This window comes from Agelaius phoeniceus, chromosome 3, assembly GCF_051311805.1.
Source record: "Agelaius phoeniceus isolate bAgePho1 chromosome 3, bAgePho1.hap1, whole genome shotgun sequence".
Lineage (NCBI taxonomy): Eukaryota > Metazoa > Chordata > Aves > Passeriformes > Icteridae > Agelaius > Agelaius phoeniceus.
This window is the reverse complement of record NC_135267.1, coordinates 1,475,712-1,484,506: the sequence shown is the minus strand read 5'-3', so window position 1 is coordinate 1,484,506 and position 8,795 is coordinate 1,475,712.

Here is an 8,795-nt window from a genome sequence, read left to right as displayed (position 1 = left end):
TCTCCATTTTTCCATGCATCCCGTTTTCCCTTCTTCCCATTTTCTCCTCTTTCATCCCGTTTTCCCTGCATCCTATCTCCTCCAGCTCCCCTTTTTCCCTGCTTCCCATTTTCCCTGCTTCCCATCTCCTCTTGCTCTCTGTTTTTTCCCTGTTTCCCACTTTTCCATGCATCCCATTTTCTCTGCTTCACATTTTCCCTGTTTTCCATCTCTCCCTGCATCCCATTCCCACCTGTACCCCATTTTCCCTGCATTTCATCTCCACCTGCATCCCGTTTTCCATGCATCCCATCTCCCTCCTACCCCATTTTCCCACTCTTCCCATTTCCCTGGTATCCCATCTCTCTTGTATCCCATTTTCCCATTTTCCCCTGTATCCCATCTTCTCCAGCTCCCCGATTTTCCCTGCATCCCATTTTCCCTGCATCCCATTTTCCCCGTTTCTTATCTCCTCTTTTATCCCGTTTTCCCTGCTTCCCACCTCCTTCTGCATCCCATTTCCACCTGTATCCCATTTTTCCCTCCTTCCCATTTCCACCTGGATCCCACCTTCCCCTCTGTCCCATCTCCTCCAGCTCCCCGTTTTTCCCTGCACCCCGTTTTCCCTGCTTCCCATTTCCACCTGTTTCCCACCTCCTCCTGAATCCCATTTTCCTGTGCTCCCATCTCCTCTTTCGTCCCATTTTCCCTGCATCCCATCTCTCTCCTACCCCATTTTCCCACACTTCCTGTTTCCCTTTTATCCCATCTCTCTTGTATCCCATTTTCCCTGCTTCCCCTGTATCCCATCTTCTCCAGCTCCCCATTTTTCCATGCATCCCGTTTTCCCTGCTTCCCATTTTCTCCTCTTTCATCCCGTTTTCCCTGCATCCCATCTCCTCCAGCTCCCCTTTTTCCCTGCTTCCCATTTCCCCTGCTTCCCATCTCCTTTTGCTCTCTGTTTTTTCCCTGCTTCCCATTTTTCCTGCATCCCATTTTCCCTGCTTCCCATTTCCTCCTGAATCCCATTTTCCCTGTATCCCATCTCATCTCCTCCTGAATCCCATTTTCCCAATTTCCCATCTTCCCCTGCACCCCATCTCCTCCAGCTCCCCACTTTTCCATGCATCCCATTTTCTATGCTTCACATTTTCCCTGTTTTCCATCTCTCCCTGCATCCCATTCCCACCTGTACCCCGTTTTCCCTGCATTTCATCTCCACCTGCATCCCATTTTCCCTGCATCCCATCTCTCTCCTACCCCATTTTCCCACTCTTCCCGTTTCCCTTGTATCCCCTCTCTCTTGTATCCCATTTTCCCTTCTTCCCCTGTATCCCATTTTCTCCAGCTCCCCAATTTTCCACACATCCCGTTTTCTCTGCATCCCATTTTCCCTGCATCCCATTTTCCCCGTTTCTTATCTCCTCTTTCATCCCGTTTTCCCTGCTTCCCACCTCCTTCTGCATCCCGTTTCCACCTGTATCCCATTTTTCCCTCCTTCCCATTTCCACCTGGATCCCACCTTCCCCTCTATCCCATCTCCTCCAGCTCCCCGTTTTTCCCTGCACCCCGTTTTCCCTGCTTCCCATTTCTCCTGCTTCCCACCTCCTCCTGAATCCCATTTTCCTGTGCTCCCATCTCCTCTTTCGTCCCATTTTTCCTGCATCCCATCTCTCTCCTACCCCATTTTCCCACTCTTCCCGTTTCCCTTGTATCCCATCTCTCTTGTATCCCATTTTCCCTGCTCCCCCTGTATGCCATCTTCTCCAGCTCCCCATTTTTCCCTGCATCCCATTTTCCCTGTTTCTTTTCTCCTCTTTCATCCCATTTTCCCTGCTTCCCATCTCCTTTTGCTCTGTTTTTTCCCTGCTTCCCATTTTTCCTGCATCCCATTTTCCCTGCATCCCATCTCTCTCCTACCCCATTTTCCCACTCTTCCCGTTTCCCTGGTATCCCATCTCTCTTGTATCCCATTTTCCCTGCTTCCCCTGTATCCCATTTTGTCCAGCTCCCCATTTTTCCATGCATCCCATTTTCCCTGTTTCCCATTTTCTCCTCTTTCATCCCGTTTTCCCTGCATCCTATCTCCTCCAGCTCCCCTTTTTCCCTGCTTCCCATTTTCCCTGCTTCCCATCTTCTCCTGAATCCCATTTTCCCTGTTTCCCATCTCCCCGTTTCCCATTTCCACCTGTATCCCCACCTTCCCCTCTATCCCATGTCCTTCTGCTCCCTCTTTTTCCCTGCATCCCATCTCCTCTTGAATCCCATTTTCCCTGTATCCCATTTTCCCTTCTTCCCACTTTTCCCTGCATCCCATCCCCTCCAGCTCCCCACTTTTCCCTGCTTCCCATTTTTCCCCTCTTTCCCCTTATTTCCCCTCATTCCCTCAGGATCTGCTTCCCAGGAATCCGACCTTTTCCCGGGAATCCAACCCCTTCCCAGGAATCCAACCCCTTCCCGGGTATCCGACTTTTTCCTGGGAATCCCTTTTCCCTGCATCCCATTTTACCCACATCCCATCTCCTTTTGCCCTCTGTTTTTCCCCACTTCCCATTTTTCCTGCATCCCATTTTCCCTGCTCCCCATTTTCCCTGCATCCCATCACCACCTGTATCCCATTTTCCCTCCTTCCCACTTTTCCCTGCCTCCCATTTTTCCCTTCTTTCCCCTTCTCCCCTTCTTTCCCCTCATCCCCTTCAGGATCCCCTTCCCAGGAATCCGACCCCTTCCCCGGGTATCCGACCTTTTCCCGGGAATCCCTTTTCCCTGCATCCCATTTTACCCCCATCCCATCTCCTTTTGCCCCTCTGTTTTTCCCCGCTTCCCATTTTTTCTGCATCCCATTTTCCCTGCTCCCCATTTTCCCTGCTTCCCATTTCCACCTGTATCCCATTTCCACCTGTATCCCATTTTCCCTGCATCCCATCACCACCTGTATCCCATTTTCCCTCCAGCTCCCCACTTTTCCCTGCATCCCATTTTCCCTCCAACTCCCCACTTTTCCCTGCATCCCATTTTCCCCCTCTTTCCCCTTCTTTCCCCTCATCCCCTTCAGGATCTGCTTCCCAGGAATCCGACCCCTTCCCGGGTATCCGACCTTTTCCTGGGAATCCGACCTTTTCCCGGGAATCCCTTTTCCCTGCATCCCATTTCCTTTTGCCCTCTGTTTTTCCCCGATTCCCATTTTTCCTGCATCCCATTTTACCTGCATTCCATCACCACCTGTATCCCATTTTCCCTCCAGCTCCCCACTTTTCCCTGCTTCCCATTTTCCCCTCTTTCCCTTCTTTCCCCTCATTCCCTCCCCCTTCCCGGGTATCCGACCTTTTCCCGGGAATCCCTTTTCCCTGCATCCCATTTTACCCCCATCCCATCTCCTTTTGCCCCTCTGTTTTTCCCCGCTTCCCATTTTTTCTGCATCCCATTTTCCCTGCTCCCCATTTTCCCTGCTTCCCATTTCCACCTGTATCCCATTTCCACCTGTATCCCATTTTCCCTGCATCCCATCACCACCTGTATCCCATTTTCCCTCCAGCTCCCCACTTTTCCCTGCATCCCATTTTCCCTCCAACTCCCCACTTTTCCCTGCATCCCATTTTCCCCCTCTTTCCCCTTCTTTCCCCTCATCCCCTTCAGGATCTGCTTCCCAGGAATCCGACCCCTTCCCGGGTATCCGACCTTTTCCTGGGAATCCGACCTTTTCCCGGGAATCCCTTTTCCCTGCATCCCATTTCCTTTTGCCCTCTGTTTTTCCCCGATTCCCATTTTTCCTGCATCCCATTTTACCTGCATTCCATCACCACCTGTATCCCATTTTCCCTCCAGCTCCCCACTTTTCCCTGCTTCCCATTTTCCCCTCTTTCCCTTCTTTCCCCTCATTCCCTCCCCCTTCCCGGGTATCCGACCTTTTCCCGGGAATCCCTTTTCCCTGCATCCCATTTTACCCCCATCCCATCTCCTTTTGCCCCTCTGTTTTTCCCCGCTTCCCATTTCCACCTGTATCCCATTTTCCCTGCATTCCATCACCACCTGTATCCCATTTTCCCTCCTTCCCACTTTTCCCTGCTTCCCATTTTTCCCTTCTTTCCCCTTCTCCCCTTCTTTCCCCTCATTCCCTCAGGATCCACTTCCCAGGAATCCGACCTTTTTTTCCCAGGAATCCAACCCCTTCCCGGGTATCCGACCCCTTCCCCGGGTATCCGACCTTTTCCCGGGAATCCGCCCCCGGCCGGCAGCGCTGCCGGGAATCCCACGCACGGGAATGACTCAGGAAGGAGCTCCGCGTTCCCGACATTCCCCACCAGACCCGACCATCTGGGAAGGAGCAGCTCTCCACCAGACGTCCTGGAATTTCGGGATGGAAGCTTCCAGGAGGATCATCCTCAATCCCACTTTTTTTTTTTTTTTGGGGCTGTTTGGGGATCGCGATTCCAAATCCACAAAACCTCTGGAATTCTGCCCGCGCGATCCCCCAGCCTCCTCATTCCAAGCCCTGCAGCCAATCCCAGGAATAATTTTCCACGGGATCCCAGGAATAATTTTCCATGGGATCCCAGGAATAATTTTCCATGGGATCGAGAGGGGGGGGGTCGCCGCATCCTCCCCTCAGGGAAAATTCCCAAGTTTCAGGGAATCTTTCCCAGTTTTCCAAATTATTCCTTCAAATTATTCCCACTAATCCCCATCCCGATGGATGTTTTGGCCGCTCCAGCTGCTCCAGCCGGGAGCGATCCCAAGGAAAGACATCCCAGAGCATCCCCCAGGCTTTGGAAAAATCCCAAATCCCGGAATTTTTTTCAGGCGTGGAAAGAAGGAATTCCCACCGGGCCCAGCTCCACCTGTGCCCCCGCCCAAAGGTGATCCCAGAAAATTTTGGGAATTCGTTTCCCGGCCTGTGCTGACCCAGGATTGAGATCCCACGGCTCTGCCAAATTCCCAAATCATGGATGATCCATTCCCATCATTCCCATCATTCCCATGTGTCCGTAATTCCCAGATATCCCTCATTCCCATGTAGCCATCATTCCCATATTCCCATCATTCCCACGTGTCCCTCATTCCCACATTCCCATCATTTCTGTCTATCCCTCATTCCCACACATCCCTCATTTCCATGTGCCCATCATTCCCATGGATCCCTTCATTCCCAGATATTCCCATCATTCCCACATTCCCATCATTCCCATGTATCCATCATTCCCATATTCCCATCATTCCCATATTCCCATCATTCCCATCATTCCCACATTCCCATCATTCCTGTCTATCCCTCATTCCCACATATCCCTCTTTTCCATGTGCCCATCATTCCCATGGATCCCTTCATTCCCAGATATTCCCATCATTCCTACATTCCCATCATTCCAATGTATCCATCATTCCCATCATTCCCACATATCCATAATTCCCAGATATTCCTCATTCCTATATTCCCATCATTCCCAGGTGTCCATCATTCCCACCATTCCCATATATCCCTCATCCTGAAATATCCATAATTCCTATTTTCCCATCATTCCCAGATATCCATAATTCCCATCACTCCCATCACTCCCATCATTCCCATCATTCCCCTATTCCGATCATTCCCACATTACCATCATTCCCAGATATCCATAATTCCCATATTCCCATCATTCCCACACTCCCATAATTCCCATTTTCCCATCACTCCCACATTCCCATCATTCCCATGCAGTCATTATTCCCATCATTCCCGTATTCCCATCATTCCCATATTCCCATCACTCCGATATTTCCATAATTCCCATGCATCCATTATTCCCATATTCCCATTATTCCCACATTCCCCTCATTCCCATTTTCCCATCATTCCCACATTCCCATCATTCCCAGATATCCCTCATTCCCATTTTCCCATCACTCCCACATTCCCATCATTCCCATCATTCCCAGATATCCCTCATTCCCATATTCCCATCATTCCCAGATATCCCTCATTCCCATATTCCCATCATTCCCACGTGTCCATCATTCCCACATTCCCATCATTCCCATCATTCCCATCATTCCTAGATACCCCTCATTCTGAAATATCCATAATTCCTGTTTTCCCACTATTCCCATATTCCCATCACTCCCACATTCCCATCATTCCCACGTGTCCTTCCTTCCCATATTCCCACCATTATTTCCATCGTTCCCACATATCCATCATTCCCAGGTGTCCATCATTCCCACATTCCCATCATTCCCAGATATCCATCATTCCCGTCATTCCCCTATTCCCATCATTCCCATCATTCCCATCATTCCCAGATATCCATCATTCCCACATATCCGTCATTCCCAGATATTCCTCATTCTCATGTGTCCATCATTCCTAGATATCCCTCATTCTGAAATATCCATCATTCCCATTTTCCCACTATTCCCATTTTCCCGTAGTTTCCATTGTTCCCATCACTCCCATATTCCCATCATTCCCACGTGTCCTTCCTTCCCACATTCCCATCATTCCCACGTGTCCTTCCTTCCCACATTCCCATCATTCCCAGATATCCATCATTCCCACCTGTTCATTATTCCCCTATTCCCATCACTCCCATATTTCCATAATTCCCATGCATCCATCATTCCCATATTCCCATCATTCCCACGTGTCCATCATTCCCATCATTCCCATCATTCCCGTCTATCCCTCATTCCCACACATCCCTCTTCTCCATGTGCCCATCATTCCCATGGATCCCTCATTCAGAAATATCCATCATCCCCACATTCCCATCATTCCCACATTCCCATCCTTTCTAATATCCATCATTCCCATTTCCCATCACTCCCATCATTCCCATCTTTCCCATCATTCCCACATTCCCATCATTCCCATCATTCCCATCATTCCCACATATCCATCATTCCCAGATATTCCTCATTCCTATATTCCCATCATTCCAATGTATCCATCATTCCCAGGTGTCCATCATTCCCATCATTCCCATATATCCCTCATCCTGAAATATCCATGATTCCTATTTTCCCATCATTCCCAGATATCCATAATTCCCATCATTCCCATCATTCCCATCATTCCCATCATTCCTAGATATCCCTCATTCTGAAATATCCATCATTCCTATTTTCCCACTATTCCCATATTCCCATCATTCCCACGTGTCCTTCCTTCCCACATTCCCATCATTCCAATGTATCCATCATTCCCATCACTCCCACATTCCCATCATTCCCACGTGTCCTTCCTTCCCATATTCCCACCATTATTTCCATCGTTCCCACATATCCATCATTCCCAGGTGTCCTTCCTTCCCACATTCCCATCATTCCCAGATATCCATCATTCCCATCATTCCCCTATTCCCATCATTCCCACATTCCCATCCTTCCCAGATATCCATCATTCCCACATATCCGTCATTCCCAGATATTCCTCATTCTCATGTGTCCATCATTCCTAGATATCCCTCATTCTGAAATATCCATCATTCCCATTTTCCCACTATTCCCATTTTCCCGTAGTTTCCATTGTTCCCATCACTCCCATATTCCCATCATTCCCACGTGTCCTTCCTTCCCACATTCCCATCATTCCCAGGTATCCATCATTCCCACCTGTTCATTATTCCCATATTCCCATCATTCCCACACTCCCATAATTCCCACATTCCCATCACTCCCACATTCCCACCATTCCCATGCAGTCATTATTCCCATCATTCCCGTATTCCCATCATTCCCACGTGCCCATCATTCCCATATTCCCATCACTTCGATATTTCCATAATTCCCATGCATCCATTATTCCCATATTCCCATTATTTCCACATTCCCCTCATTCCCATTTTCCCATGATTCCCACATTCCCATCATTCCCAGATATCCCTCATTCCCATTTTCCCATCACTCCCACATTCCCATCATTCCCATATTCCCATCATTCCCAGATATCCATCATTCCCACATATCCATCATTCCCAGATATTCCTCATTCTCATGCGTCCATCATTCCCACATTCCCATCATTCCCATATTCTCATCATTCCTAGATATCCCTCATTCTGAAATATCCATCATTCCCATTTTCCCACTATTCCCATTTTCCCGTAGTTTCCATTGTTCCCATCACTCCCATATTCCCATCATTCCCACGTGTCCTTCTTTCCCACATTCCCATCATTCCCAGGTATCCATCATTCCCACCTGTTCATCAATCCCATCATTCCCATCATTCCCATCATTCCTACACTCCCATCATTCCCATTTTCCCATCACTCCCATCATTCCCATCTTTCCCATCATTCCCAGATATCCCTCATTCCCACATTCCCATCATTCCCATCATTCCCACATATCCATCATTCCCATTTTCCCCTCATTCCCACATTCCCATCATTCCCACATTCCCATCATTCCCACATATCCATCATTCTCATGTGTCTGTCACTCCCACATTCCCATCATTCCCAGGTGTCCATAATTCCCACTTTCCCATATTCCCATCATTCCCATATTCCCATCATTCCCACATTCCCATAATTCCCACCTGTCCATCATTCCCAGATATCCCTCATTCCCATTTTCCCATCACTCCCACATTCCCATAATTCCCATCATTCCCATCATTCCCATCACTCCCACATTCCCATCACTCCCACATTCCCATCATTCCCACATTCCCATCACTCCCACATTCCCATCATTCCCATCATTCCCATCATTCCCACATTCCCATCATTCCCACATTCCCATCACTCCCACATTCCCATCATTCCCATCATTCCCTCATTCCCATCATTCCCATCATTCCCATCACTCCCATCATTCCCATCACTCCCACA